This window comes from Pseudophryne corroboree, chromosome 2 (genome assembly GCF_028390025.1).
Source record: "Pseudophryne corroboree isolate aPseCor3 chromosome 2, aPseCor3.hap2, whole genome shotgun sequence".
In the NCBI taxonomy this organism is placed as follows: Eukaryota; Metazoa; Chordata; class Amphibia; order Anura; family Myobatrachidae; genus Pseudophryne; species Pseudophryne corroboree.
The window spans coordinates 805378021-805405786 of NC_086445.1; the positions used below are offsets into that span (position 1 = coordinate 805378021).

General features: G+C 46.9%; 1 protein-coding gene and 1 pseudogene across 2 annotated transcripts in view; one reads left to right on the forward strand and one right to left on the reverse strand.

The window, feature by feature from the left end:
- Positions 1-27766, reverse strand: part of DIPK2B (divergent protein kinase domain 2B) — a 119476-nt gene that overhangs the window by 85975 nt on the left and 5735 nt on the right. The window lies entirely within an intron of this gene.
- LOC135052262 (5S ribosomal RNA) lies at positions 11074-11191 on the forward strand (annotated as a pseudogene).

Genomic DNA, 27766 nt, shown 5'->3' on the forward strand with positions numbered 1-27766 from the left:
GTACCGGAACCTGGAAGGTTGTATCAGACCCCTGGACATGTAAGTAACATGAATAATAACTGCCCGAAGGCGTGACCACGACAACTTAGATAAAAGTCAATGATGTTTATTATGACAACTCCGCAACACAGCAGCAGTAAAAGAAAACGTAAAAGTCAGCAAATAATAAATACAGTTCCTGGGTACTACAGGATGGCAGGAGCCACAGGGCACTGGTAGTGTGAGATAGTTCTTATGATCTTCTAGATGGAAAGTCCTTACCAGGCCCGACTGTAGCAATGGAGATAACCCAGGATTGTGCCAGCTGGTGTTCCAGGAAAAGCTGGGTTGCTGAAGGTAAAACAGCTGCTGTGGATACTGGCTGGAACCAGACTGTTGTTAGCACGGAGTGGATACTGGCTGGAACCAGTTAAATAATAAATGAACTTGGGAGCGATGAAATATGAACTGAAATGTAGAACTTGAGAGCGGAGAAATAATAATACCGGTGGAGAGTGGTAAAGTGTAGAAAGGACACCGGCCCTTTAAGGGAAGCTGTACTCTGCTGGAAGCTGAGCTGGAAGCAGGTAATGCTGTAGCTGGAAACAGATGAATCCACAATGGGTTGGAGAGTCAGGCTACACCGCAGGTGGAATGCTGGTGCGGGTCTCTATGGTGGAAGTCTTGAGACAGGAGCTGGAACCTGGAAGACAATCACAGGAGAGAGACAAACAGGAACTAAGTTTGACAACCAAAGCACTGACGCCTTCCTTGCTCAGGCACAGTGTATTTATACCTGCAGCAAGGAAGGGATTGGCTAGGCAATTATGCAGATTAACAATACTGACAACAGATTGGAGGAAATGATCAGCTGACAGAATCCAAGATGGCTGCGCCCATGCAGACACTTGGAGGGAAGTTTGGTTTGTAATCCATGTGGTAATGAAAACAGTAATGGCGGCGCCGGCCACTGGAGACATGAGACGCCAGGCTGACAAGTGCACATCCAACCACGCGGACACAGCGGAGGCCGCGGCTGACGTAATCGCCACTCTGACACTCTGCATGCAGAAGCTCAGGGACGGCGGCGGAGGCCGCGGGAGACGCCATGCCAGATGTAATAAGGCGTTACTGTGACAGCGTCTCAGAGAGACAGGAGAGGATGCAGGAATGTGAACATTAGAATAACAGATGGGATCCGGTCCTGGAGCGCTGAGCCAGCCTTAGGAGGCATCTGATGGGTAAGAAATGGCGTCCAGATACCCGGATCGTGACACTCAGTATACGCTGGGGCTTTACAAGCAGAATCAGGCACGGTGGGGGGCCCGTCTCAATGAATTTCAGCGCGCAGTGGGCTCACTCGCAAGTAGACCCCTGGATCCTTCAGGTGATATCTCAGGGGTACAAATTAGAATTCGAGACGTCTCCCCCTCGCCGTTTCCTAAAGTCGGCTTTACCGATGTCTCCTTCTGACAGGGAGACAGTTTTGGAAGCCATTCCCAAGCTGTATTCCCAGCAGGTGATAATCAAGATACCCCTCCTGCAACAGGGAACGGGGTATTATTCCACACTGTTGTGGTACCGAAGCCGGACGGCTCGGTGAGACCGATTCTAAATCTAAAATCTTTGAACACTTACATACAGAGGTTCAAATTCAAGATTGAGTCACTCAGAGCAGTGATTGCGAACCTGGAAGAAGGGGACTACATGATGTCTCGGGACATCAAGGATGCTTACCTTCATGTCAAAATTTACCCTTCTCACCAAGGGTACCTCAGGTTTATGGTACAGAACTGTCACTATCAGTTCAGACGCTGCCGTATGGATGGTCCACGGCACCCCGGGTCTTTACCAAGGTAATGGCCGAAATGATGATATTCCTTCGAAGGAAGTGAATTTTAGTTATCCCTTACTTGGACAATTCCCTGATAAGGGTAAGATCCAGGGAACAGTTGGAGGTCGGTGTAGCACTATCTCAGGTAGTGTCGCGGCAGCACGATTGGATTCTCAATATTCCAAAATCGCACCTGGTTCCGACGACGTGTCTTCTGTTCCTAGGGATGATCCTGGACACAGTCCAGAAAAAGGTGTTTCTCCCGGAGGAGAAAGCCAGGGAGTTATCCGAGCTAGTCAGGAACCTCCTAAAACCGAGCCAAGTCTCAGTGCATCAATGCACAAGGGTTCTGGGTAAAATGGTGGCTTCCTACGAAGCAATCCCATTCGACAGATTCCACGCACCAGTGGGACCTGCTGGACAAATGGTCCGGGTCGCATCTTCAGATGCATCAGCGGATAACCCTGTCACCAAGGACAAGGGTGTCCCTCCTGTGGTGGTTGCAGAGTGCTCATCTTCTAGAGGGCCGCAGATTAGGCATTCAGGACTGGGTCCTGGTGACCACGGATGCTAGCCTGCGAGGCTGGGGAGCAGTCACACAGGGAAGGAATATCCAGGGCTTATGGTCAAGCCTGGAGACATCACTTCACATAAATATCCTGAAGCTAAGGGACATTTACAATGCTCTAAGCTTAGCAAGACCTCTGCTTCAAGGTCAGCCGGTGTTGATCCAGTCGGACAACATCACGGCAGTCACCCACGTAAACAGACAGGGTGGCACAAGAAGCAGGAGGGCAATGGCAGAAGCTGCAAGGATTCTTCGCTGGGCGGAAAATCATGTGATAGCACTGTCAGCAGTATTCATTCCGGGAGTGGACAACTGGGAAGCAGACTTCCTCAGCACGACCTCCACCCGGGAGAGTGGGGACTTCACCCAGAAGTCTTCCACATGATTAAAAACTCGACAGGTATTGCGCCTGGTCCAGGGACCCTCAGGCAATAAGCTGTAGACGCTCTGGTAACACCGTGGGTGTACCAGTCAGGGTATGTGTTCCCTCCTCTGCCTCTCATACCCAAGGTACTGAGATTGATAAGATGGAGAGGAGTAAGCTCTATATTCGTGGTTCCGGATTGGCCAAGAAGGACTTGGTAACCGGAACTTCAAGAGATGCTCACGGAAGATCCGTGGCCTCTACCTCTAAGAAGGGACCTGCTCCAGCAAGGACCCTGTCTGTTCCAAGACTTACCGCGGCTGCGTTTGACGGCATGGCGGTTGAACGCCGGATCCTGAAGGAAAAAAGGCATTCCGGATGAAGTCATCCCTATCCTGATCAAAGCCAGGAAGGATGTAACCGCAAAAACATTATCACCGCAATTGGCGAAAATATGTTGCGTGGTGCGAGGCCAGTAAGGCCCGACGGAGGAAATTCAACTGGGTCGATTCCTACATTTCCTGCAAACAGGAGTGTCTATGGGCCTGAAATTGGGGTCCATTAAGGTTCAAATTTCGGCCCTGTCAATTTTCTTCCAAAAAAGAACGGGCTTCAGTCCCTGAAGTTCGGACGTTTGTAAAAGGGGTACTGCATATACAGCCTCCTTTTGTGCCTCCAGTGGCACTTTGGGATCTCAATGTAGTTTTGGGTTCCAAAAGTCACATTGGTTTGAACCACTTAAATCTGTGGAGTTAAAATATCTCACATGAAAAGTGGTCATGCTGTTGGCCCTGGCCTGGGCCAGGCGCGTGTCAGAATTGGCGGCTTTATCCTGAAAAAAGCCTTATCTGATTTTCCATTCGGACAGGGCGGAATTGAGGACTCGTCCTCAGTTTCTCCCCAAGGTGGTTTCAGCGTTTCACCTGAACCAACCTATTGGTGGTGCCTGCGGCTACTAGGGACTTGGAGGCCTCCAAGTTGCTAGACGTTGTCAGTGCCCTGAAAATATATGTTTCCAGGACGGCTGGAGTCAGGAAATCTGACTCGCTGTTTATCCTGTATGCACCCAACAAGCTGGGTGCTCCTGCTTCTAAGCAGACTATTGCTCGTTGGATTTGTAGTACAATTCAGCTTGCACATTCTGTGGCAGGCCTGCCACAGCCAAAAATCTGTAAATGCCCACTCCACAAGGAAGGTGGGCTCATCTTGGGCGGCTGCCCGAGGGGTCTCGGCTTTACAACTTTGCCGAGCAGCTACTTGGTCAGGAGCAAATACGTTTGTAAAATTCTACAAAATTGATATCCTGGCTGAGGAGGACCTGGAGTTCTCTCATTTGGTGCTGCAGAGTCATCCGCACTCTCCCGCCCGTTTGGGAGCTTTGGTATAATCCCCATGGTCCTTACGGAGTCCCCAGCATCCACTTAGGACGTTAGAGAAAATAAGAATTTACTTACCGATAATTCTATTTCTCATAGTCCGTAGTGGATGCTGGGCGCCCATCCCAAGTGCGGATTGTCTGCAATACTTGTACATAGTTATTGTTACAAAAATCGGGTTATTATTGTTGTGAGCCATCTTTCAGAGGCTCCTCTGTTATCATGCTGTTAACTGGGTTCAGATCACAGGTTATACGGTGTGATTGGTGTGGCTGGTATGAGTCTTACCCGGGATTCAAAATCCTTCCTTATTGTGTACGCTCGTCCGGGCACAGTATCCTAACTGAGGCTTGGAGGAGGGTCATAGGGGGAGGAACCAGTGCACACCAGATAGTCCTAAAGCTTTCTTTAGATGTGCCCAGTCTCCTGCGGAGCCGCTATTCCCCATGGTCCTTACGGAGTCCCCAGCATCCACTACGGACTATGAGAAATAGAATTATCGGTAAGTAAATTCTTATTTTTAATGCCCCCATGCTGGTACTTGTGTTTCTCCAAATACCAGCATGCGGAGGAAGCTTGCAGGGACCTGTAGTCCCTCCTGAAAAAGGGTTTGTTTTTTTAACAAACTGAAACTAAATGGACTATCAAGTTCAGCACCCACAGCCCAGGGGTGCCGGGATTAGCCCCAGGCTTTTAGTCCAGGCCTTCGGTGTCACTGGGGGGACCCTTTATCGGGGGGTCCCCACTCACCCAGGGAACCCTGGCCTGAGCAGTTAGTTGGGGTAATGCTTTGGCCATGAGACCCAGTGAATTGTATTTCCTGGCTGTGACATTACCTCCCCACTAGTGGAGCCCAGTGCTGGTTCTAAAAATACGGAGGATCCCTATATCTCCCCACATAATTTGAGGACCAGGACTGGTCCAAGAGCCCAGTGCTGGCTGTTAAAATACAGGGGTGCCACACGCAATTTTCCCCCTGTATTTTTTCAACCAGGAACAGCTCAAAAAGCCCAGGGCTGGTTATGCTTTGTGGGCAAACCCCACATCATTTCCATAGGAAAACATCTGGATGCAAGTTTGGTCTGTGTGAGTTTTGGGATTTCAGGAAACATGCGAGTTTGCATCCTGCATCCTATTACATTTTCCGAATTGTAACAATGAGTGAGTTTACAGCTAAAACTTGCACATTTTACAAACTCGGCCCCTGTTACATTTCGCCCTAAGGATTAATTTATCTCCCTGTTTTCTGAATAGATACAGGCTCAGGGGAAATGCAATTGTTTTTCCCGCAGCTGCCACTAAATGGTGCATGATGGAGCAATTCAATTGTTGATGTTGGTGCAGATAGGAGGGGGGACATTTCAGCTTGCAACCTCCTGAGGTGGCAGTCTGAAATGTGTGAAACTTCAGCTGTTTGGGTGCCTAAGCAGCACTTTTCGCATTGTGCCCATTAGTTTAGCCACTTTGCGTTACTAAACCCAGTCTGTTTTGGAGTGACTTGCACAAAAATATTCTTAATATTGCCTCAAAATCCCCAGTCACTTCATATGGGAGATCGGGCATGAAAAAACTATTTAATCGCACCACTGAGTGCTGTTTGCTCCCTAATGACCCCTGTGCAACCCATCATTATTTGACTCTACATGTTATAGTGAATATTTCTATCCAATATCTACTCCTCCTTACTCTCCCACTTTCTCTCATTTTATCATTATGTTATGGTAATCATAAAGTATAATATATGTATTTGTGCAGTGGTTATTTAATTGTGTTGTTATCACTCTAGGCTCTAAGTTAAGCCTAACTGCAGGCTTAAATGCACTGACCAATACATGAACTAAAACTCCCCTGTTTATTATTGTTAGGTAATATAGTGAGTGCAGAGCTTCTGTGATTTCTATTTAAACAATGTGGTCACATAATGTGTTGCTGTGTTGCACCCCAAATATAGGAATGATGAGTGCCATGGATTACTGCTTTAACCACAGTAACCACCGTGTGCAGCACAGAGAGCAGCTAGATGTAACCTCAAGGCTAATTTTGACCGTGAGCTGCTCCATAGCCGACATTCACCCCTGACATCAATGGCACATGGTGGTCCGCAGTTTCCACGTCGGTTATTTGCATTGTGCCATTTGTCCAGTCACGATACACCTTCACCGCAGCAGCACGTAAACAGTACACAATATGCTCTGTTTCAGAAATACTGCCACTCTTGGCCTGAAAGATGATAATTATCGCCTTTTGCAACTTGTATAAATCGTCCTTTTTACCCATTACAGCAACAAATGATATGTGTGCAGACAGCCTATCGCACACCGTGTATAACCACCAAGCCAGCACATATGATGTACTTTATGGGCTACTTGCTGCCAATGTCAAATGTAGAAGGTGGTCATAATAATGTGTGTGTGTGTGTGTGTGTGTGTGTGTGTGTGTGTATATATATATATATATATATATATATATATATAATTTTTTTTATTGCAGTCATTCTCCTTTAACAATTTATTTCATGCTCTGTTTTTAAATAACACTTTTCTCTAATGGTCAAGACCATGGGCCTAATTAAGACCTGGTCGCAAGCAGGCGTTTTTGCACTGCTGTGACCAGGTAGTCGCCGCCTACAGGGGGAGGGGGTAATCACTGAGCAGGGGTGCGATCGGATGTGCAGGGAGCTGCACAAACCAAAGTGCCGGACTCGTACATTTTGCTTGCAGCCTCTGTGTGTTGCCGGTACCGCAAATGCAGCATACAGCTGCACTTACTCGCACCTATGAAGACATCGCCGGTAATTGGATTGACCACTAAGTCACCAGATGCATTTATTAATATTACGCAAAAAGTTAAGTAAACAATTTGCAAAGAGATTCAACATTTTTTTAATGGGAAAATAAATATGTATAAGCCAGTGCTTGAGAAAGTGATCTTGCTGCTAAGGTGCCATAAAACCATATTTTTTTAAACACTTTAGATTTAACTTTTAAAGTAGCAAAAATATTTTTTTTTTTTTTTTTTTTTTGCTCAGGACATAAACACATTCAGAGCTAAATAACATGCAAATTCTAAAGGGCAAAGCCATAGATTAGCAATCATAATAAATAGCAGAGTATGCTTACTTTATAGAAAGACATTCCATACTAGTTTTTAAAATCATAGAGGAGAAGACATGTAGACACTTAAAAAGCTGCGATCAAAAGAAAAGATTACAGTATCTTAAAATTAAATTAGTTTAGATTATATGCTGGAAGGATATTGCATATTTGGATTTAACTATAAAAAGAGAGGAAAAGATGTAAAACACTTAGCAAATTGCAATGATTATTAGTTTAGTGCAGAAGCTGACGTAATTTGGCTTAGTGACTTTGTAATGGCTGTGATAAGAAGTACCCATAGCGGCAAGAGTGGTGTATGAGATTGAGTCGTTTTAAGATATTAACGAGCCACTAAAGCCAAATATAATAAAATATTAAAATATTCATTGTATAATATTCAAAAACAGTACGTCAAATTTACTTGGCATTAAGCTTAAGATTTTCTAAATTGTATGTACCCTTATTATCTAGCTTAGTGCTAGCTATTGGCCTTTATAATTCTCCAAGTGGACCCATTTAGAGCCATTAGATTTACCGATAAGGAATCTGCTTTGCATAAAATTATTTTCCATATTTTGTTCACATATGTACTCTTTGTGCTCTAGCGAATATGTTTGTGAGTTAAACTAGTAACTCATATACAGTATATAGGGGCAGGTTCATTTAGCGACGGTGTTTACCGAATGGGTAAAGCTCTATTCGACTTATTAGGCAATTTCCCTGGGCGGTAACCCACAGATTACATGCATGAACCCATAGATTCTGGATTAAATGCTAGAATCTATGGGGGGATGTAATAGGGTGTGAGAATCAGAAAGTGAGTGATTTTGGGAAAATTCTCCTGGTTTTTTTTTAAAGTGGCAATCATTCACATGTCAAAATCATCCTGGTTTTGCCATGTAAATGATTGCCACTTTAAAAAAGAAAACAGGAGAATTTTCCCAAAATCTCTCACTTTCTGATTCTCACACCATATTACATTCCCCCCTATGAGTTACCCTGTGCGGTAAGCCCCCGAGGGCGTATTTAACATGGATTTTTCATCAAAGCTCCTTAGGCTACAAGAAAAAATACACGTTAAAGTGCAACCTCTGGTACTTACTGCACAGGGATGTGGCACTAATTGATTAGCTCTGGGCAGAATCTTATGTTTAGAAGTGACTACAATGTTGGCAAAGTTATTGTGAGTTGAGGACAAAGCTATACATATTTTTATTTATTCTTTATTTATTAGTCTTTTAGCTATTTGTTTTTTGGCACTTTTTTTTACCTGAAAGTGAGTGAAGTATAATATAATTTCCTATATATGATGACGCAACGCTGAATATTAATATTTTGACATCTCACCAAAATGTAATCAAATTAATTTATTTTTTCTAGTAAAAACATGTTGTATGTATGGACTATTATTTATATTCATACAGTATTAAATTGTGGGATCTTTCACCTTTCACCAAGGGAGGAAACTATAAATGTTGAATTCACTGACAAAAAAATCCAGAAAAAAATCTCAACAGGTAGTCCATGCAGACCAAAATGGAAGGGTAATCCTCTGCTACAATATGTTGTGCACAAACTGTCATCATCATAAGTGATGTCTTGTCCCTGTTCTGTACAAGGCACCCAAGATATGCATCCTAGCTGTGTACTTATGCATGAGTGCTGGTCTTCACTGGCTGCATTTGCTGGAACACACTCTTACTGAACTTTACCTACCTGATAATGCCCCATCACTCCCTGTTCTGCCACTCTGGCTGTAAGTGTTTAACTCTGCATTATCTTATTTGCATTTGCCTTGTGTTCATACTGTATGTGCTCATTTTCTAAGCAAGGCATACTTTGAGCTGTACACAAGGATATCTGTATACTGCATATACAGATGGAGCCCTCTTCATCTTTGCCTTTAATAGGATTAACTGAGCCAGGGCAGTCGGACTTAATCCCCTGCTGTAATGAATTAATCCCCTGCTGTATTGTTCTCTCTGTATTGTATTGCAGCTGTGAACAATAGATGAAAGGCTTATGCTAATAAACCATGGTGCACCTAGGCGCAGCAGAGAAGGCTAGATGAGCGTGGCTCCATCTGTTTAAGACCTCACGTAGATTGTAGCAAACACTGTATGACTCCTTACTGGATACCAGCATGAATGGGCACACATCGCTTTTAAAACACTGCGTAGAATTAGGAGTGATGGCGGTTTGCCGGACATGCGCCTCTACTATCTGGCCACTCAACTAGCTCAGCTGGGTGAATGGGTTATCTCTGAGGGATATGGGAACCTCCCTGTGGCTCTACTGGATAAGGCAGGTCTTTCCTTTTCTCCACTGCAGTTTCTTCTCTCCCTCCCGTGCTACAACAAGCTCAGAGATTGTGGATGGCAGTTGAGAAATTGTTAGGGACTCCCACCATTGACCCCTGCTCAATTATATGGAACAATTTGACCTTCTCTGAAACTTCTGGTCTGGAGGGTTGTTCGGGCTGGTTCATCTTTGGGGTATCTGCAATAGGTCAACTCTACCAGGATGGAGTCCTCCATACCTTTGACTATTTATCCTCTACATATGCCATTCCCAGACACTCCCCCCCCCCCAATATCTACAACTCCATCATGCCTTATCTGCACAATAGGGGGGCGCTTGATCCGCAACTATCTGAATCCCTTGTTTGTGTGCTAGTTCAAAGTATGCCCTGTAAAAAGAGAAGTTCTATTCTATACTCCTCTCTTCCTCTCCTTCTCTGGTACTAATGGTTCTCCAAGTTAAGTGGGTGAGGACCTGGGTGCGATTGCAGATGAAGATTGGGACGATGTCCTCGGTTTCCTGTCGGCTGCCACGGCCTATGCCAGATTTCAGTAGATCTACAGTAACTGTACATTTTACATAGGGTCTACTGGACCCCGAGCAGACTGTTTCAAATTGGAGAATCGGCATCTGATTCTTGTCCCAAGTGCTCCTCTCCAGCTGCTGAATTCTGGCACTTGCTTTGGTTGTGCCCATGGGTATATGCTTTTTTGGATTAAATAAATACATGTATACATAACACTGGTATTCAGATCCCTTTAATGAACCCTCGTATTTGTGTATTTGGGTTAGATCTGCAAAATTCTCTCTCTGCCCATCCCCGACTATATGATAATAATCTCCTTACTTTATCCCATATTTATATACACCTGGATGGACCATGACCCTCCCTCTTCTGCAGCCTGGGTGGCATTAGTCAACACCACGCTTTCTCATGAGCATTTTATGTATGCTAAACGTTAATGCTGTGTGAAATATGATAAGATCAGGGAACTTTGAAAGAATTCTCGCTGTATTCTTGATTGCACTGCTTAAATTAAATGATGTTTCTGATTTATTCGCCAACCTCTTGCTCCCAGCACACACCGGCCTGCCTCCATGATTTTGTACATATTGACTTGTTTCTGTTAATGTTGCCATATTAATATTCTCTTTGCTACTTGAGATATAAGCAATTTGTCCTAATCTCAAATTCCTCACCTGAAATTAATTACTCCTGCGGGTTGTACCCTAATTTATATTGTGATGGTTCTGTCCTGTATATTATATTGAGTACAACTATGTCAATATCTTTGCTCCGTGATCTTCCACATGAAATTCAAGTTATTTTTTTTTCCATTTTGCATATGTTTGACTTGTTTATATATATAAATATGTTAAACAAAGAAACAATAAAAATACACTTGATTAAAAAAAAAAAGTAACAAGTTCTGGCATATAATTCCGCCGAACAGTCTAAAATAAATTGTATCACAAGCCCTCCTGTGTCCAGCAACTGAAATAAAGTGTTTTCCTCAGCTGATTTGGAATTCATTTGACTCTGGTCAAAAAATTCTTTCTACAACCATACCACACTGCACAGGCCCAATCTCATCCGATCTTGGAAGCAAAACAGTGTTGGGGTTGGAGAGTATTTGGTGGGAGACCACAAAGGAATACCAGGTGTTGTAGATCATAGGCCTTAATGAGTCCCATCTAAGAGGAATAACCCCCCACCACCACCCTTTTTTCCTGCTGTATACCCAATAAATATTACATTTTATTGAAATATAATTATTTATGCTATTATAGCCTTGTTTCCGGATTAAGAGTGCTACCCTCAGGGTTATCTTTTTTCCCTTTCTGTATTTTCCTAAATAAAGTGATATCCAGTATGACTTCCATACAACCCTGTGCTTGATGTAATTACACTCCTCTGTCGCACTACTGTATGTCATGTTAGGCCATAATCACAATTGTTTAACTGTTTTATATATTTAAGAAGATGAGGACCACAAGGAATCAATTCAATAAATTACTAAAATTAAATTACATGCAGTGTCCCTTAAGGGTTTTGGAGTAGCCTATAAAGGATGATGAGTTTTATTTTGCACATATAGTACATGAGAAATAGAAGAAAATTGCTCATTTTGTATGGTCTCGTATAAGCTGTCTTGTGCCACAGTAAATACCTGCATAGACAAAACCATCATATACTGTATAGTAAGAGCTGTAAGTTTAAAAAAAAAATGAAGGATATTGTAAAGATTGTCCCTTATCAATGACCAACGCTTTCTACTGTGTACAAGGACTACTTTGTAGCCCTGCGGAGGTGTACAATAGGAGGTGTACAGTATGTGTCATGTGCTGGCTGTCATTTTTATATCATGTGCATGCATGTGCTTACATGCATGCAGCTGCTGTGCCTTATGTTTCCAAGTGGTTGGCGTATGTATTCTTGCACTACACATACAGTACATGACACTTTCTGTTCATTTTACCAAACTAGGGACTAAGTAAAAACAGGGAATACATTTTTTTAATTTATGTTGACTTTTTGCTATGTTAACTTGAAAGGGTCTCCTGTGGAGCTTAAAGTGTATTGCCCAAGAGAGAAGCCAGATAAAATCTCAGCAGCAATGTTGTTGCAATCTCTTTAAAATATGTTTATTTTACATTAATATGAACAATGTTCTTCTCTGTAGTACATAGAGATTTTTGGAATCATTTTTAATTTCTATAAAATGCAGGTCCTCTCTGTATCCTTACTGCAAAGACCTGTATCCAACTGTGCCCTGTGAATAAATGAATAATTGCCATGTGGACAAAGCGATTCCATTATTATTAGAGTGGACAATTAATCCGATAAACAATTTTAAAAAGATTCAATGTACTCCTGTATAAATAATAAAAATATTATTTCTGCTGCGGGGTACACTGGGCTCCACAAGGATTAACATCGGGGTGTAGAGTAGGATCTTGATCCGAGGCACCAACAGTCTCAAAGCTTTGACCTTCTTCCTAAGATGCATAGCGCTACCTCCTATATCACCCCGCCTCCGTGCACAGGAGCTCAGTTTTATAGTTGGTGCCATGCCGTAAGCAGGCACATAACAGGGGGGCTGCTCCAGCAGCCCTGAGAGAAGCTTTTAAAGAATATTGAAGAGTTCAAGGGCTGCAGTAGAGACACTGACTGTGTTAAATGTCAGTCAGACATCTCCTGCTGCAGCTCCATCACCTCCCCCAGCGGCGCTGTACACTCCCGCGCCCTGGTTGCCGGGTACCTAAAGTGGAGGCTCCAGTTTTCTTCAAAGTTAGTCACACACATGCCCTCTGCTCTCCCGGATCGCGTGGCCGCACTCAGGGAGGAGGTAAGGGGTCCCCTCGACGGGACCCGCTGTAAATTGCGATCCTGCGCGGCCAGTGGGAGGTGGGCTGCGCGCGATGGCGTGGACACTGTGGTTGTACAGGGACCCCACTATACCACCAGGGCATGGGCACAGGTCGGTTTTCTCTCATAAAACCGTTTTATTAAGCCACCAGTACCCGGTGGTAAAGTCCAGCAGGGGGATAAGGCTTTGACCTGTAGCCCTTCCCCCAGCCCCAGGGCGCCATTTAAGTAAATGTTCCCGCCCTGGAGCTGCATATCTCTCTTTCCCTAACTCCCTGTCAGCGTTTGGGTGCCATTATAGCAAGCAGAGCTGATACTGGGACTGTTTGGGAAATCCTTCTCTGTAAAGCCACCTGCCTGTCAGCGCTGTGCATTTTACAGGACACTTAAGTATTCTACATGTCTGCTGACAGTGTTAGTTAAGAAAAAGTGCATTTAGTCAGGGTTATTTAGTACAAGTACCCTGTGATATACATCCAGTCTTTACTGTGCATGTTATATCTATTAAATGTATAGCTATACATAGTACTACTCTGTATTGCTAGTCCAGTGCAGTTTTATTGCTTGTCATAATTTCTGCATTGTACAAACTGTGACTCTGTGTGTGTGCATATAGCTGCTGTGTGACCTCCATTTAGTGTATCTCACTCAGATTGCTATCCCTATATTCTATAACCTGAGGGGGCTAAGTGTGTCAGGTTTATCATAATATAGGCAGTTCACAGGATGGGTTCACTACGGCTGGCCGGCGGTCGGGCTCCCGGCGACCAGCATCCCGGCGCCGGGAGCCCGACCGCCGGCTTACCGACAGCGTGGCGAGTGCAAATGAGCCCCTTGCGGGCTCGCTGCGCTCGCCACGCTACGGGCACGGTGGCGCGCTACGCGCGCCACACTATTTTATTCTCCCTCTATGGGGGTCGTGGACCCCCACGAGGGAAAATAAGTGTCGGTATGCCGGCTGTCGGGCTCCCGGCGCCGGTATACTGAGCGCCGGGAGCCCGACCGCCGGCATACAGAAGACCACCCCACAGGATATACTCAGTGTGTATTTTTCTCTGTGATTTTTAGTCACCATATACCTCTTGCATTCCCTGTTTGTGCTGTTACACTACACAGGGGGTTCTTGTCAGGTATTGTGCTGCTGATATTGTACTGTGTTGCCTTGCATTGAGCTTTTGATTATGTCAGCTACAATGGGCAACAGAGCTGGGGCTGATCCCACATTGCGTGGTGTTGACGCTGCAGACACATTTGAGGATAACCTAGCAGCTGAGGGTTCAGGTTCTGGGGGTTCCTTACCTCCCAGTGGGACTGTATCAACAGGGGAGCAAAATGACCCACCTTGGGCTACCTTCTCCATGCTATTGAATACGCTGGTAACTAGACTAATGCCCCCTATGGGACCTCCTGTGCCGGTACAACCGCTTATGGTCCCTGCAGTTAACCCGCCATGGGCAGATCAACTATCCAATCAGTTACAGCAATTGAACCAATCACTGACTGCTCAAAAGTCTAACCCTTTCCCGCCTAAGACCAAGGGGTCCTCTAAGCGGGCAATTACTTCCTCATAATCCACCAATGTCCCAGACACCTTGTCTGATGAGGATGGCGTTTATACGGACCCCACAGATTCTGATCCCGACGCTTTTGATGGGGAAGTTGTTTCGCAGGTAGATGTTCCTGACTTGTTAGCGGCTATCAGGCTCATTCTTCAGGTTGATGATGAACTGGAGCCTGACACTGCCCCTAAGAAACCAGACAGGTTTAAACATCAGAAGGTGGTTAAACAAGTTTTACCTCACTCTGAACATTTAGTTGACATACTTCAGGAGTCCAGGGAAAATCCAGGAAAGAAGTTCAGGCCTCACAAGAAGATACTGGCTCGCTACCTCCTTGCTGCGGAGCTTAGTAAAAATTGGGAAACACCCCGCCAGTGGATTCACAAGTGGCGCGGCTGGTAGTATCCTCAGCTCTGCCTGTAACTACCGTCACGTCCTTGAGAAAGCCGACGGACAATCGTGTGGAGGGTTGTTTGAAGGCAATCTACACCCTAAACGGTGCGGTGCATAGGCCACTATTGCAGCGCATGGGCTGCAGAAGCTGTTGAAGTGTGGGCTCAGGAGCTGGAGGCGGAGTTTCCTTCCAATGCTTCTGTTCATGCTAGACAATGCCTGTTGTATATTGTTACAGTGTCTCATTACATTAAAGAGGCGGCTTCTGATGCCGGTATTCTGGCGGCCAGGGCTTCTACTACGTCCATTTTGGCACGCCGAATTCTCTGGTTACGGTCCTGGTCTGTGGACATGGACTCTAAGAAAACCCTGGAGGTACTCCCCTTCAAAGGAGACATTCTATTCGGAGAAGAACTTAATAAGATAGTGGCTGACGTAGTGTCTGCTAAAACAGTGTGTCTTCCTAGTACTGCTCCTTCGGTGCTGAAGGCTAAGAGTATTTCCTTTCGCTCCTTTTGTTCTTCAGGGAAAGCAAAAGGTCAGGTGTACCCAAAACAGGTTCGTACTTCCAAACCCAATAAGCCCAAACCCAAACGGGCCTGGGCTGCCCGTCAGCCTGCTTCCAAAACTGACAAGCCTGCCGCATGATGGGACGGGCCTCCCTCTGGGGGATCCCAGAGTGGGGGGCCAACTTCTAGAGATTACCCAGAAAAGGTTGAAGACCACTTTCGATGCCTGGGTACAGGAATTCGTCACTCAAGGTTACGCCGTATCCTTCAAGAAGTCTCCCTCATCGATTTTGCCTGACAAACGTCCCTTCGGATCAGGTGAAGGCAAAAACTCTTCATTCGGTGGTACAGTCCCTCCTGGACACAGGAGTGGTAGTACAGGTGCCTCTAGCTCAGAGAGGCAAGGGGTACTATTCACCACTGTTCCTAGTCCCGAAACCGAATGGATCTTCCCGGCACATTCTCAACCTCAAGTCCTTGAACAAATTTGTGAAGGTCTCCAAGTTTCATATGGAAACTCTTTGCTCTATTGTTCTGACCTTGGAGCCTGGGGACTATATGGTCTCCCTGGACATACAGGATGCTTACCTGCATATTCCCAAGTCTCATCAGCAGTACCTGAAGTTTGCGGTTGGTAACCTCCATTACCAATTTCAGGCGTTACCTTTTGGTTTGACCACGGCTCCGCGAGTCTTCACCAAGGTCATGGCAGTAATGACGGCTGTACTCCGCCGTCAAGGAGTCAGGATCCTACCGTACTTGGATGACTTGTTGATCCTGGCAAATCTGACTATCAAGTTTCTGCAAGCCCACGGGTGGCTCATCAACTGGAAGAAATCCTCCCTGGTCCCTGCTCAGAGCATGGTGCACCTGGGGGCGTTGTTGGACACTCACAACCAGCGGTTGTTCTGGTCTCAGGAGAAAGTCCTAAAGCTTCAGGACAGGATTCAATGCTTCCTATTTCGTCCAGCAAGTGTTGATACATTCGGCAATGCAAGTGCTAGGTCTCATGGTGTCGGATTTTGACATGGTGGAGTACGCTCAATTCCATTCCCGCCCTCTCCAGAGGCTGATTCTTGCCAAGTGGGATGGCCTGCCTCACTGGATCAGGTCTCAAATGATCTCATTGTCTCCGGAGGTCCGTCTGTCACTGAGCTGGGGGCTTCAGGACCAACGATTGAGCATGGGTCATCCCTTCTGGATCTCCAACTGGGTCCTTCTGACAACTGACGCCAGTCTGAGGGGTTGTGGCGCGGTATTGGAGCAACACTCTCTTCAGGGTTGGTGGACCAAGGAGGAGTCTCTCCTCCCAATAAACATTCTGGAATTGCGGGCAGTGTTCAACTCATTGAACTTGGCCCAGCCTTTGTTACAGAACAGACCTGTTCAAGTACAGTCGGACAACGCCACCACAGAGGCGTACATCAATCATCAAGGCATCACTCGAAGCCGCATAGCAATGAGGGAAGTATCAAGGATTCTTCAGTGGGCGGAACGCCATCTGTCAGCCATATCGGCAGTGTTCATTCCGGGGGTCCTAAACTGGGATGCGGACTTTCTCGGTCGTCAGGACATACACGCCAGAGAGTGGAGCCTCCATCCAGAAGTATTTCAACTGCTCGTGGACAAGTGGGGCCTTCCAGATGTGGACCTGATGGCATCTTGACACAATTACAAGGTTCCGGTCTTCGGAGCAAGGACAAGGGATCTTCAAGCAGCATTCGTGGACGCACTGTCAATTCCATGGAACTTTCGTCTGCCATACGTGTTCCCTCTGGTGTCACTCCTGCCTAGACTAATAAGGAAGTTCAAGCAAGTAGGAAGAACCCTACTTCTGATCGCTCCAGCGTGGCCCATGTTAAAGGCCCAGAAACCGACTTCTGCTCGGATTTATCATAGGGTCTGGAATTTTTACTTTGCTTGGTGCGCATCTAGCAATCATGATGCTTACAAGTTTAGTATGCCCAAACTTTTGGCATTTCTACAACAAGGCCTGCACTTGGGCCTTCGTCTGGCCTCCATCAAGGTTCATATTTCTGCCTTGTCGGTTTGGTTTCAGAGAAAAATTGCGTCCTTACCTGATGTGCATACGTTCACTCAGGGGGTGTTGCAGATTTAACCTCCTTATGTCCCGCCGGTGGCTCCTTGGGACTTGTCGGTGGTTCTGGAGGCATTGCAAGGGTCTTCGTTTGAGCCTCTTGAATCTGCAGACCTTAAGTGGCTTTCACTTAAGGTATTGTTTCTGCTGGCTATTGCCTCTGCTAGACGAGTGTCGGATTTGGGTGCCCTGTCTTGTAGGTCACCATATCTGATTTTTCACCGTGATCGGGCAGTTCTTAGAACACGTCATGGGTATTTACCTAAGGTGGTGTCTTCTTTCCACCTTAATCAGGAGATTGTGGTTCCAGCCTTTGCCTTTCCTGATTTGTCTTCCAAAGAACGGTCTTTGGATGTGGTAAGGGCTCTCCGTATCTACGTGAAGAGAACTGCCTCCATCAGGAAGTCGGATTCTCTCTTTGTACTGTTTGGTTTTCACAAACGTGGCTGGCCTGCTCACAAGCAGACCTTGGCCAGATGGATTAGAATGGTGATTGCACATGCTTCTATACAGGCTGGTCTCCCAGCTCCTGCTACTATTAAGGCTCAGTCGGTTGGACCTTCTTGGGCGGCCCGCCGTGGTGCGACCCTTGAACAATTGTGCAAGGCGGCTACATAGTCCTCAGTGAACACGTTCATAAGGTTCTATGCCTTCGATACTTCCGCCTCCCAGGATGCTTCCTTTGGACGCCGGGTTCTTGTGCCCGCTACAGTGCGTCCCCTCTCATAAGGAACTGCTTTAGGACATCCCTGATGTTAATCCTTGTAGATCCCAGTGTACCCCGCAGCAGAAAATTAGATTTATGGTAAGAACTTACCGTTGTTAAATCTTTCTCCACAAGGCGCCTACCCTGAAGCACTTGGCTTCTTTGGGTTGGTATGGCATTAGCCGCTGACACCCTCTCCTGTGGTGAGTGTGTGGTGCATGTGGCTACTAACGATTGTCGTCTCTTTTACCTGCTACTGCATTGGGCTGGTTAACAAATCTGAGCTCCTGTGCACAGAGACAGGGTGATATAGGAAGTGGCGCTATGCATCTTGGGAAGAAGGTCAAAGCTTTGAGCCTGTTGGTGCCTCGGATCAAGATCCTACTCTACACCCCGATGTAAATCCTTGTAGAGCCCAGTGTACCTTGCAGTAAGAGATTTAACAACGGTAAGTTCTTAGCATAAATCTCGTTCTTTACACCAAAACCCACATAAAGAAAATCAATATAAGAGTTGATCCACATCAACAAATTATAGCATAGTATTAGCCCACATAAAGCATTAATGCTGTGCTTTGGGGTTGTTTGTAAAATATTTTGAAAAAGTAATCAGGACAAGACTATACATACATATATATATATATATATATATGTCATTTTGAGTCATTATTTGAGCTTGAAAACATGGGGGTAAATTTTGGTTCTATTTAAAATTGACCAGAATAGAACCAACATCCCCACAAAATCAACTATAGTGTTTCTGTTCCAAATAGCTCATATACTAAAAGTCGATTTTGAGTTCCTTTAAAAAATTGCTGTGCGATGTAAGTTCTATTTCCAGTTCTAAAAGTGTTCTATTCTTCAAAAATAGAACCAACATTGATAAAATCGACCCAACATCGATAAAAATCGACCGAAAATCGTAAAAATTATAGAGCATTTCTAGTGCCCAAAACAGGTCACAAGCACTGTATTGCCCACAAACATCTTCATTGCTGGGACAATTTGCATATACACAATATTTAAAAAAATCATTGTTGTGCCTTTCAATTAGAGATAAATGAGGCAAAACGTCATTATCCCGCTGTCGGATTCTCACGGGTTTTGGATTCTATAAAGGACCTGGCGCCATCTTCACTCTGGCTGTGGAGCAGGGACGTGCAGTCAGGGGAGGCAGGGCCTCCCCTGTCATTAATGATTGAAATAATATGAATAAGATACTTATGACACATATTCTGTGTCATAATTATCTTCTTCATATTTTTCTAATAAGTTTAATGCATTAAACTAGTTTGGGAGGCACTGATAGCAGTGCCTCCCGTTGATAATGGGAGCAGGGGATAAAGCAGGGGTTGGAGCCAGCCAGTGGGTTGTAAAAGCCCATTCAAAAAAGAGGGCAAAGCGGCACTTATACAAGTGCCTCGTTGACAGGGACGCCCACATCAAAGCACTCCCCTGTCAGCGAGGCAGTTGTGATTGGACAGGTGATCCAGCGCTGGATCAGCTGTCCAATCACTCATAAGCGGCGAAGCAGCGGCGGGATCCGGCGGATGGCGTGAATCACCTGGTGAAGGGAGTCTGACAGGCAGCAGCTGCAGCGTTGTCCCCTGAGGCGCCAGGAAGACCAGCACAGGGCACGTCTGCCCAGGACCACCCAGGCAGACCACAACTCCTTTCCCCGGCGGCAGTTCAAACCATTCAGTGTGAGTGTGCACATCAGCAGGGCTGGATTATACTTTGGGGGGAAGGGAGGACCAGGGCACTGAAGACAGGGGGGCCCTACCCCTATTGCTAGCAACTACCCCATTGTTCTGCGCTCTGTGAGGTGAGGGGGTGTGGCCTAATCGTGGACTGCGTGGCCACGCCCCTTATGCAAAAGTCGGTTTTTGTTTTATTCATAACTGATTTCGCCATTATGTGTCTTGACTTTGTAAATGTAGACATTTTCACTACATCCCCCATTTAAAGCAGCTCTCCTAGGTCACTAGGTCTAAGGGCACCATTTATTGGAGCCCCCAGATGTTGCCCAATGCAGCAGTTTGTCCCGGGACTGCATGGTCCGTCCACAGTCCAGGATGAAAACTAGCTGGGATGACCAATAAGAAGCCAATATCTCAGACTCATAGGTCCTCCCTCTGACACACGTCTTAGTAATTATTTTTAAATATTACACAAAACACACTCCTTTGCCTGGCTAGCTGCCGCGATCAGGGCTCAGCTCCTGTCCAATCACTCATAAGCGGCGAAGCAGCGGCGGGATCCGGCGGATGGCGTGAATCACCTGGTGAAGGGAGTCTGACAGGCAGCAGCTGCAGCGTTGTCCCCGGAGGCGGCAGGAAGACCAGCACAGGGCACGTCTGCCCAGGACCACCCAGGCAGACCACAACTCCTTTCCCCGGTGGCAGTTCAAACCATTCAGTGTGATAGGTTCTGTGCATGCGCAGAAGTTGAATTGGCTCAGCTGTGCTGTGCTAGTACTTTCCCTCCCTCTCTCCTCACAGGACAGGGGTCCCCACCACTGCCGTCTGCCGCTACCTCTGTGTCCTAAGCTGCGTCGCACACTACACAAGCTGTATGAAAGTAGAGGTAGCAGCCTCTGGGAGAGTAGTGCAGCCAGTTCCTGTCTAAGCACACCCACCACACTGAACATGGCCTCATCTGTTACTGGTTCCTTTCATCATCTTCTCCCTGCCGGCTCTGCCTCCAGATTGATCGCCTGTAAAAAAAAAAAAAAAACCTTTCTCCCGAAAACACACAGGTTCAGTGAAACCTGTGTGTTTTCGTGTGAAATAGCTCCGTTTTCGGACGAAAACTGAGCTGTTTCTGGGAATTCTGCTTCGCCTGCCAGAGGCAGGTGAAACAAAATCTCCAAGAAGCCGCAGCACGCGCCGCCTAATCGGGGGGCTAATTAAATAGACCCCAGCAGGACAATTAGCCCCGGTAAATTAACTGCTCAACCTCTTCATAGTTACTCAGATCACCCCCAATACACTTCACTCCCTCTTACACAGCTCTTCCCCTGACAGAGCTCTCCCCTTTTCTCACCCCCCCATGCACACTGCTCAACCTCAGCCCCTCACATAGATCCCCCTAAACAGCTCTCCTCCCCTCACATAGCTCACCCCTTCTCACAGACCAAATGCTCTTTCCCCCCTTACACAGCACCCCCCTCACTCATCTCCAATTCACTCAGATCTCCCCCACATAGCTCTCCCCTTCTCATACAGTGGTTTTTTTTTTCACGTTTTTTTTTTAGGGGGTGGCCACACCTCCCCATATTTGGCCACGCCCTGTGTGTATATATATATATATATATATATACAGATGTAGCCACGCTCGTGGCTATATCTGCGGTGGATGGGCACACACACATATTGTATATTACACACATCTGTTATCTGGCACTACACTTTTATGGGGTTCACTACGGGTGGCCGGCGGTCGGGCTCCCGGCGACCAGCATCCCGGCGCCGGGAGCCCGACCGCCGGCTTACCGACAGCTTGGCGAGCGCAAATGAGCCCCTTGCGGGCTCGCTGCGCTCGCCACGCTACGGGCACGGTGGCGCGCTACGCGCGCCACACTATTTTATTCTCCCTCTATGGGGGTCGTGGACACCCACGAGGGAAAATAAGTGTCGGTAAGCCGGCGGTCGGGCTCCCGGCGCCGGTATACTGAGCGCCGGGAGCCCGACCGCCGGCAAACAGAAGACCACCCCTTTTATGTATATATGCATTTTGATTGTTTATCATTATCTTTTTTCCCATCTGCCTGATATTCCCCGTTTTCCTCTGGTCTCTGCCTGTTGTTCCCCCTATGTTCATCCCATCCCCCTGTGGTCTCCTCATGTTTTTCCCCGTTCCAGACGGATATTATATACTGTATATTTTTTTATGTGACACTTATACCCTTTTCAGACAGAAATCCCGGCAATTACCCTGTCTGACTTCCCCCATTTTAACACAGAAGAGCAAATTACCGGGTCAATAATTTCGACTCGGTAATTGCAGACCAAAACAGGTATTTTGTGTGTGTGAAATGGTCAACCCGAGTCGAAATTCGAGTGTCTCCAACCCTGGTAAATTCCTGGGTCGAAGTCCCAGTAATTTCAACCTGGGTTGACCCTGACACACAGAAAAAGGACCAGTGTTTTTTTGGCAAATTACCGGGTAGAAATTCTTCACCCGGTAGTTTCACTTTCTGTGTGAAAGTGGTATTACCAGTTGTTCTTGTGGAGGAGCCTCCAATGTCCCGTCTTCCTACCATCTCCACAAGTTCTTCCAGTCAAGCCTTGTCTTCCTACTTTTTACCCCTTTCTTCCTACCATCTCGCCATCTTCCTCCCATTTCCCCCTATTCTTCCAGTCTCTTCTTGTTTCACTCCTTTCTCCTGATTAATGGCACTATTGTGTGGTGTGATGCGAATAACGGACACCACTGTGTGTCGTAATGTGAATAAGGGATACTACCATGCTGTGTAATATGAATAATGTTGCACTACTGTGTGTTGTAATTTGAATTGGTACTGTGTGGCCATGCCCTGTCCCCATGAGGCCACACCCTTTTATTTTTGGCATGGGTCGAAGGCGCGCACCATCCATATTTTATTATGGGGGGGGGCTGTCACCCACTACTGTCACCCTCTCCTTGGCGTCACTCCCTGTCACCCACTGATGTCACTTTCTCACTGGCGTCACTCCCGGTCACCCACTACTGTCACCCTCTCCCTGGCGTCACTCCCTGTCACCCACTACTGTCACCTTCTCCCTGGCATCACTCCCTTTCACCTACTCGCTAGCATTACTCCCTCACTCCCTGTCACCCACTACTGTCACCCTCTCCATGGCGTCACTCACTGTTATCCACTGCTGTCACCCTCTCCGTGGCATCACTCACTGTCACCCACTGCTGTCACCCTCTCTGTGGTGTCATTCACTGTCACCCACTGCTGTCACCCTCTCTCCGTGGCGTCACTCCCTATCACCCTCTTGCTGGCGTCACACTCTTCTTGTCACCTTCTTCTTGTCACCTTCTCTGCAGTGTCACCCTTTACCTGTCACCCACTCCTGTCACCCTCTCCCTTTTCACCCACTGCAGTCACCCACTCCCTGGCATCACCATCTCCTTGTCACCTACTGCTGTCACTCTCTCCTTGGCATCACCATCTCCCTATCACCCACTGCTGTCACCCTCTCCCTGGCATCACCATCTCCCTGTCACCCACTGCTGTCACCCTCTCCCTGGCATCACCATCTCCCTGTCACCCACTGCTGCCACTCTCTCCCTGGCATCATCATTTCCCTGTCACCCTCTCCCTGGCAACACCATCTCCCTGTCACCCACTGATATCACCATATCCCTGGGATCACCATCTCCCTGTCACCCACTGCTATCACCATCTCCCTGGGATCACCATCTCCCTGTCACCCACTGCTATCACCATCTCCCTGGGATCACCATCTCCCTGTCACCCACTGCTATCACCATCTCCCTGGGATCACCATCTCCCTGTCACCCACTGCTGGCTATTTTGTTGTCCAGTACTTCCATTAACTTAATAGCACTGCACTCACGGCGCTGTTAAGTTAATGGAAGCCTTGGACAACAAAATTGCACTCTTGTCCTCCTCCCACTCCCTTCCCAGTCCCAAACACTATTATTTATTTTATAAAAATTTACATTATATTAGCCGCCCGCTCATCACAAGTTTTATGCATTGGCAGCAGCATTGGACTGAGATGCGAATTAGTGGCGGGGGGCCTGGGCAGTTGATGGTGGACAATTTCCAATGGCGGGGGCGGTGGCCATTAGTGGTGGGGGTAGCGGGCATCAGGGATGGCGGTGGCAGAGGGCATTGGCTCGAGCAGTAGCAGGCATAGTCTCTGCGGTGGTAGGGGTCGTCGGCAGGACTCGGCAGACATTATGTCTGCAGTGCCTCACCAGCCACTGACCTCACCGCACGCCACTGCTGTGCAGAGTGTACTGGACGGACATGTCCGTCTCAGTACTGCAGGGATGTGCAGTCAGGGGAGCCTCCCCTGTCATTAATGATTAAAATAATACAAAGAAGATACTTATGACAGATATTCTGTGTCATAAATATCTCCTTTATATTAATCTAATCATTATTACTCTGAAAATGGGGTTGGTAGGCACCGATTGTGGTGCCTCCCGTTGTCAATGGGAAAGGTGTGGGAGCAGGAGGCGGGCATGGGCAGGGCCAAGCCATGGGCTGCAAAAGCCCATTGAAAATACATTGGAAAGCGGCACCATTAGAAGTGCCGCTTTCATACAGGGACGTGCTTTCAACCCATGAAAGCACGCCCCTGTCAGTGAGGCCACAGTGATTGGCCAGCGGATCTGTCACTGGATCCGCTGTCATCACTGTGTGGGTGCGGTGGAGGTGCGGGCGGTGGTGGCGGCATGATGTGGCTGAGGTGTGGGTGGTGGGATGTGGCGGAGGTGCGGGCGGCAAGACGCGATAGTCTTAGCGGCAGGCAGGGATCCGAGATCCCTGCCTGCCATTCTGCAGAGTTTGGCAGCGGAGTGGTACCAGTTTCAAAAATGGCGCCTCAGCGTCATTTGTTAAATTCAATCACGGCTCGCTGCGTCATCACCCTGCCCCTCTGGCTGACTTAAATATGTCAGCGCGAAGCAACGGCATCAGTCCGACGGCGGAGGAGCAGCAGTGAAGAGCTGCTGAAGAAAGAAGATGCCGTGAAAGTCGGGGATGGGCGGTGGCTATTCAATAGAGCTTAACAGTTGCCGCCCACCAGGTGAAGATGCCGGAAGCCCTGGGGAGGCGGCGCCCTTGCAAAAGAGCTTAAAGGCCGCCGCCCCCAGATGAAGACCCTGACTAATAAAACTTTTTTTTTAAGACAGTGTGGTGTTTTATTTTAATATTTTCTTTACAGGTGGACTAACAGGTGCCAGTGCACCCTTTATGTCCGGGCATGCTGGTACTTGTGGTTCTCCAGGTGCCAGCATGCTGGGGCAGGCTTGGTGGGACCTGTAGGCCACCTGTAAAGAACAATATAAACATACAATGAACCCCGCACCCACCGCCACCAGGGGTGCGGGCCATAGCTGATAGCCCAGTGCTAGTTGTTGCTCGGAAGGGGGGACCCCACTTTTATTTTTTGGGGTCCTCACTTTCCAAGGAACTCCAGCCCTGGGCTGACTGGCTTGGGGGGGCTGATTAATGTTATGGCAGGGGTCCCCACACTGAGTGTCTCCCCTGGCTGGTTCTGCCTGGTGCTGGTTTTAGTGATGCGTGGGGGACTACACTTTTTTTTTCTTCCCTCTATATGGGGGGGGTTTAGCTGCCAGTGCCTCCCCAGCCACTGACCTTACCGCATGTCACTGTAGTACTGTGTAATCTGGCGTGGGGCGGGTGCTCTGTCTGCTGTATCTGACAAAGGAGTACTCTGTCTGCTGTATCTGATAGGGGTGCTCTGTCTGCTGTATCTGAAAGGGTTGCTCTGCTGTATCAGTCCAGGCGGGGTGCTCTGTCTGCTGTATATGAAAGGGGTGACCTGTCTGCTGTATCTGAAATGGGTGCTCTGTCTGCTGTATCTGAAAGGGTTGCTCTGCTGTATCAGTCCAGGCGGGGTGCTCAGTCTGCTGTATCTGATAGGGGTGATCTGTCTGTTGTATCTGAAAGGGGTGCTCTGTCTGCTGTATCTGATAGGAGTGCTCTGTCTGCTGTATCTGGAAAAGGTGTTCTGTCTGCTGTATCTGAAAGGGGTGCTCTGCTGTATCAGTCCAGACGAGGTTCTCTGTCTGCTGTAGCTGAAAGGGATGCTCTGTCTGCTGTAGCTGAGAAAGGGGTGCTCTGCTGTATCAGTCCAGGTGGGGTGCTCTGTCTGCTATATCTGAAAGGGGTGATCTGTGTGTCCACTCAGGAGCTCCGCCCCAGTGTAAAATTAAAATAATAGAAGCTAAAAACAAAAAGCCTGTTTGTGCTGTATGTCGGTGTACTATACAATTTTTATTTTATTTTCATAAGTACTGTAACACTGCTGGTCAGACCGCAGTATATTATTACCGTATTTTGTACTCATACATGTATTGTGTGACACTGTTGGTGAAGGTGGTACCACAGTAATACACTGCCTCCAGAAGTATTCAAAGCACTTCACTTTTTCCACATTTTGTTATGTTACAGCCTTATTCCAAAATGGAATAAACACATTTTTGTCCTCAAACTTCTACACACGATACCCCATAATGACTACATGAAAAAAAGTTTTTTGAGATTTTTGCAAATTTATAAAAAATAAAAACTAAGAAATCACATGTACATAAGTATTCATATCCTTTGCCATGAAGCTCAAAATTGAGCTCAGGTGCATCCTGTTTCCACTGACCATCCTTGAGATGTACCTACAGCTTAATTGGAGTACTCCTGTGGTAAATTCAGTTGATCGGACAATGATTTGGAAAGGCACACACCTGTCTATATAAGGTCCCACACTTGACAGTGCATGTCTGAGCACAAACCAAGCATGAACTTCAAGGAATTGCCTGTAGACCTCCGAGACAGGATTGTCTCGAGGCACAAATCTGGGGAAGGGTACAGAAAAATATCTGCTGCTTTGAAGATCCTGATGAGCACAGTGGCCTCATTCATCAGTAAATGGAAGAAGTTCGGAACCACCAGGACCCTTCCTTGAGCTGGCTGGCCATCTAAACTGAGCGATCAGGGGAGAGGAGCCCTAATCAGAAAAGTGACCAGGAACACGATGGTCACTCTGTCAGAGCTACAGCATTCTTCTGTGGAGAGAGGAGAACCTTCCAGAAGGACAACTATGTCTGCAGCAAACCACCAATCAGGCCTGTATGGTAGAGGGGCCAGACGGAAGCCACTGCTTAGTAAAAAAGCACATGGCAGCCCACCTGGAGTTTGCCAAAATGCACCTGAAGGACTCTCAGACCACGAGAAACAAAATTCTCTGGTCTGATGAGACAAAGATTGAACTCTTTGGCATGAATGCCAGACGTCATGTTTGGAGGAATCCAGGCACCGCTCATCACCATGCCGATACCATCCCTACAGTGAAGCATGGTGGTGGCAGCATCATGCTGTGGGGATGTTTTCAGTGGCAGGAACTGGAAGACTAGTCAGGATAGAGGGAAAGATGAATCCAGCAATGTACAGAGACATCCTGGATGAAAACCTGCTCCAGAGCACTCTTGACCTCAGACTGGGGCGACGGTTCATCTTTTAGCAGGACAACGACCCTAAGCACACAGCCATTATATCAAAGGAGTGGCTTTGGGACAACTCTGTGAATGTCCTTGAGTGGCCCAGCCAGAGCCCAGACTTGAATCCGATTGAACATCTCTGGAAAGATCTAAAAATGGCTGTGCCAATGTCCAACCTGATGGAGTTTGAGAGGTGCTGCAAAGAGGAATGGGCAAAACTGCCCAAAGATAGGTGTGCCAAGCTTGTGGCATCATATTCAAAAGACTTGACGCTGTAATTGCTGCCAGAGGTGCACCAACAAAATATTGAGCAAAGGCTGTGAATACTTATGTACATTTGATTTCTTAGTTTTTTATTTGTAATAAATTTGCAAAAAATCTTAAAAAAAAGCGCTTTTTTTCACGTTGTCA